The sequence below is a fragment of the Heterodontus francisci genome, unplaced genomic scaffold (genome assembly GCF_036365525.1).
Source record: "Heterodontus francisci isolate sHetFra1 unplaced genomic scaffold, sHetFra1.hap1 HAP1_SCAFFOLD_97, whole genome shotgun sequence".
NCBI classification, from domain to species: Eukaryota; Metazoa; Chordata; class Chondrichthyes; order Heterodontiformes; family Heterodontidae; genus Heterodontus; species Heterodontus francisci.
In genome coordinates, this window is record NW_027140606.1 from 2,924,269 (window position 1) to 2,929,660 (window position 5,392).

General features: G+C 43.7%; 1 non-coding gene across 1 annotated transcript; it reads right to left on the reverse strand.

Moving 5' to 3' along the window:
* Positions 1 to 4,226: 4,226 nt before the first annotated feature.
* Positions 4,227 to 4,299, reverse strand: trnaf-gaa (transfer RNA phenylalanine (anticodon GAA)). The gene has a single exon. It is a non-coding gene; the product is annotated as a tRNA-Phe (tRNA).
* Between the last annotated feature and the right edge of the window lie 1,093 nt (positions 4,300 to 5,392).

Here is a 5,392-nt window from a genome sequence, read left to right on the forward strand (position 1 = left end):
AGCAATAGCAGAAACAAACAGGTACTGAATAATACCCACAGTCACAGACCAAAAACTGAAATATACTGAGTTAAACACCACTTTCTCACACCAGAAACTCATGGTTACAAAGTGAAGCTGACTCTATCCTCCCAGGCACTGACAGGTACAAAAGAAAACACTCACGACGATACCAGATCATGAAATGTACGTAATAAAACCGATCAGCTGAAAGAATAGCATTAATGACAGGTGTGGTACCCAGAATGCTCAGCGGCCTAGAATCCGCCCAATCTGTTACAGGAGCAGGGCGCGCAGGCGCAGTAGAGACAGCTCTGTCAGGCGCTGGAGCTGCGGGTTCGGAGTTGGAGCGGAATATTCACAAAGTGCGAGAAGAACGCGCCCTTTGCGGGCTCACACAGCTGGAGCAGGGCCTCCGGGCCACAATAACATGGAACAATCCCATCTGTATCCCTGCGGATGGCGACGGTGAAGCTTTTCCCGGTGAGGCTTCCCGAAACCGCGTCCATAAATGGATAAGAATTGGGGTCTGGGCAGGGAGCGTCTGGAGATGGATAAGAATTGGAGACTGGGAAGGGAGCGTCTCTAAATGAATAAAATTTGGGTACTGGTCAGGGAGCGTCTATAAATGGATAAGAATTGGGGTCTGGGCAGGGAGCGTCTGGAGATGGAGAAGAATTCGAGACTGGGCAGGGAGCGTCTCTAAATGAATAAAATTTGGGTACTGGTCAGGGAGCGTCTGTAAATGGATAAGAATTGGGAACTGGGCAGGGAGCGTCTCCAAATGAATAACATTTGGATACTGGTCAGGGAGCGTCTGTAAATGGATAAGAATTGGGGACTGGGCAGGGAGCGTCTCTAAATGAATAAAATTTGGGTACTGGTCAGGGAGTGTCTCTAAATGAATAAGATTTGGGTACTGGTCAGGGAGTGTCTGAAGATGGATAAGAATTATGGACTGGGCAGGGAGCGTCTCTAAATGAATAAAAGTTGGGTACTGATCAGGGAGCGTCTGTAAATGGATAAGAATTGGGGACTGGGCAGGGAGCGTCTCTAAATGAATAAGATTTGGGTACTGGTCAGGAAGCATCTGTAAATCGATAAGAATTGGGTACTGGTCAGGAAGCGTCTGTAAATCGATAAGAATTGGAGACTGGGCAGGGAGCGTTTCTTAATGAATAAGATTTGGGGACTGGGCAGGGAGCGTCTATAAATGCTTAAGAATTGGGGACTGGTTAGGGAGCGTTTTTTTATTCGTTCGTGGGATGTGGGCGTCGCTGGCTCGATCTCAGCTCGAGTAATGTGTCTAGTTCTGGGCACCAGGCTTTAGAAAGGACATCAAAGCTTCTGAGACAGTTCAGAGGAGATTTACTAGAATGATACCAGAGATGAGGGGTGTCAGTTCTCTGGACAGGCTGTTGAAGCTGGGATTGTTCTCTTCAGAGTAGAGAAGGTTAAGGCAAGATTTAATAGAGGTGTTCAGAATCATGAAGGATTTTCATACGGTAGAGAGGGAGAAACTGTTTCCAATGTCCTGGGGATCAGTAACCAGAGGACATAGATTTAAAATAATTGGCCAAAAATGTCAAGGGGAGGTGAGGAGAGATCTTTTTACCCAGTAACTGATTCGGATTTGGAATGAATTGTCTGACAGGGTGGTGGAAACAGATTCAATTATAACTTTCATAAAGGAATTGGACAAATATTTCAAAGTGAAATTCTCCAGGATTATGGGGAAATAGGCAGGGGGTTGGACTAATTGCATCTTTTTGTTAGAGAGTCAGCAGAGGCACAATGGGGCCAAATGGCCTCCTTCTGTGCTGTGTGATTCTATGAACATAAGAACTAGAAGCAGGAGTCGGCAATTCAGCCCCTCGAGCATGCTCTGCCATTCAATACAATCATGGCTGATCTAATCACGGCAGTTCTTGTTTCTTGCCAGTAGATGTCACTTCACTCCAATACAGTGAAGTTTACAAATCTGAGAAAGACACAACAGGAAAGAATTGTTCACATTATAGTGAATGTGTGGGATTTAGAAATACTAGGAGTGGAGACGAGTTATTACTTGTCTGCTCGATCCCCATAGCCCTGTAAAATTGTTTCCTTCAAGTGCCCATTCAAATTCCTTTTGTAATCCTCGATTATTTCCATTTCCACCGCCCTCGTGGGCAGCGAGTTACAGATCATCACCAATCACTGTGTAAAAAAATTCTTCGGCACATTCCCCCTGTATCTCCTGTCCAAAACCTTCAGTCTGTGTCCCCTAGTCCTTGTACCAATAGTTAAAGGGAACAATGTTTCCTTGCCAACTTATTTAAAACTGTCATAGCCGAAAACACATCTATGAATTCTTCCCTCACTCTCGTTTGATACAGGCAGAACAACCCTAGCTTTTCCAACCTAACCTTGTAACTAAAATCCTCCATCCCTGGATCCATTCTGGTGAATTTCCTCTGCATCCTCTCAAGGACCCTCACATTCTTTCATAAGTGTGGTAAGCAAAACTGGAAGCAACACTCCAATTGGGGCCTAATCAGAGTGTTATAATGGTTCAGCATAACTTCCCTGCTTTTGTACTCAATGCCTCTATTTATGAAGCCCAAGATCCCATATGCTTTGCGAACCACTCTCGCAATATGTCTTGCCACCTTCAAAGATTGATGCACATGAACCCCAAGTCCCTCTATTCCAACACACACTTTAGAACTGTGCCAATAAGTATATATTGCCTCTCCCTATTCCTTCTGCCAAAATACAACACCTCACATTTATCACTGTTAAATTCCATCTGCCACCTGTCTGCCCATTCTGCTAGCCTATCATTGTCCTGTTGCAGGCAGTTCATATCATCCTCACTGTTTGCCACTCCTCCAAGTTTGTTGTCATCGGGATATTTTGAGATTCTACTCTGTATTCCAAGATCAAAGTCATTTATCTTGAGCAAAAAAAGCAGTGATTCTAGCACTGACCCTTGGGGAACACCTCTGTCGACTATCCTCCAGTCTGACAAAGAACCATTTCATAAGACTCGCTGTTTTCTGTCCTTAAACCAATTTTCTATCCAATTGTACACTGACCCTCCTACACCACGAACCTCAATTTTGTTAACCGCCCTTTTATGTGGTACCTTGTCAAACGCTTCCTTAAAATCCACATAAACAACATCCACTGCATTCCCTTCATCAACCTGCTCTGTTAGTTCATCAAAAAATGCAGTTAGATTTGTCAAGCATGAACTTTCATTTATAAATCCATGCTCACTCTCCTTAATTAACTCAAACCTCTCCAAGTGACTGTTGATTTTTTACCCTGATTATTCTTTCTAAAACCTTACCCACCACTGCTGTTAATCAAACTAGCCTGTAGTTACCCAGACTGTCCTTACACCCTTTCTTGAATAAGGGCGTCGCATTTGCCACTGTTTATCCTCTGGCACCTCCCCCGTATCCAGGGAAGATTGGAAGATTATACTGAACCCTTCCGTTATCTGCATCCACATTTCCTTTCGCAACCTGGGCTGCAAGCCATCCGGACCAGGTGATTTATCTACCCGAAGCACAGCCAGCCTTTTTAGTACCTTCCTCTCTCAATTTGTACTCTCTCCATTGCCTCTACTCTCTTCACTTCTACTGATATTTTGTCCAATTCAACTTCCTTAGTGATCACTGATACAAAGTACTCATTAAGCAGATTAACATTGCCCTGCACCTCTAAGCTTATATTATCCTTTTTGTCCCTAATAGGCCCGACTCAACCTCTTACTACCCACTTATCATTTACATGCTGCTCGAAGATTTTTGGGTTTCCTTTCATGTTGACTGCCATTTTATTCTCATAGAAATAGAGAATAAGCTAAATATAGAAGATATAAGAATTTCCCATCCTTGATGAGGTGGAACTTTTTTATGTTGTGGGTAGTAATGACTTGGCCCACGAGTGTGCTGGAAGCAGAGAAAATCAATGATTTGAAAAGGAAATTGGATGGATACTTGAAGGAAAGAAACTTGCAGGAGGAAAGGGATCGAGCTGGTGAGTGGAACTGACTAGATTGCTCCGGGGAGAGCCAGCATGGACGTGATAGGCCAAACGACCACCTTCCATGCTGTAAATGACTCTGTGTTGTTTCTCAAATTCAATCCACTGGTGTTTGGTAAATAATTTCAAAGTAAATTGTGCAACCGGAAAATCAGAACCAAGGCAAGGGACGCATAAGGAAGCGGAATTGCTGAAACCCGGGATTGAACCAGGGATCTTTAGATTTTCAGTCTAACGCCTTCCCAACTGAGCTATTTCAGCCCCACATTAACAGTGGTTCGGTGTCCTTATTTTGGAAGAAAATACATACATTCAAGTTTTCCAAAAAATTAAAGAACACAACATGTGAGTAATATTCCCCATTGCTTTCTCAGTACTGATGGATTGTGAAGCGGGAGACAGCCAGAAGTGCCAATGAGCCGCACAGACCCTGAGCTGAGAATGAAATGAGTTCAAATTCAATCTTTCATAGCGAGATGCTGCAGAGAGGTAAGAGTCCTGAATCAAAGCGAGATTTGCTCATTTCAAACACTCGCTGTACTCTCTGCTCAAGAAGCCTTAAAAAAGGGAAAAACAGAATGGCACTCAAACTCACAACCCTGCCATTAAAAGTCTCATGTTCGACTGACAGAACTGTCACTTCTACTCGCTCTCTTATTGGATGGATGCAACTCCAACGCAGGGGTGGCATTCAAATCCTCCCATGGGTCCACATGTCAGACTGAGTTCCATGTTGTAGACTCAAGCAAAGGAAATCTGCTCACTTCCAAAACTATCAGCGAATTGTAGCAGATTACGATCAACATCATCAGAGGTCAGAACGACCTGGTGAAAGAAGACACTCTGAAGAAGGATCCACAATTATTCAAAGGCATCGACAAAGTGAAAAACAAGAAAATCGATGAGTCAATGCAAGCCAAACAACAGAAACACTGAAGAATTCCATTCCATTCCAGTCCAGAACCCAGTCCTGTTGTATTTGGAGTCAGGTCACAATTGCAGCAACAACTTTATATTCCCACTTGGCTATCTGCACATTTAGTTAATTACAATTTTGTCGACAAGCTCTTTGAATCCAGTTGTCTGGTCCTCAAGCCAGCTCCGTATGGAAGTCAATTCCACCTTCTGCAAGGCTGAAACCAATAGATAACCTTAATCTAAAAATGCCAGCAGACCAGGGCTCATCTGGGATTTAAACCCAGGATCTCTCGCATGTTAATTAACCATACACCCTAAGCGAGAATCATACCCCTAGACCAACGAGCCACTGACAGGTCAGGCTTTATTAGCTCCTGTGGAATTTCACTGGAACCCCCCCGCCAATCATCCATTTTTTTTCAGATTTAAGCAACAT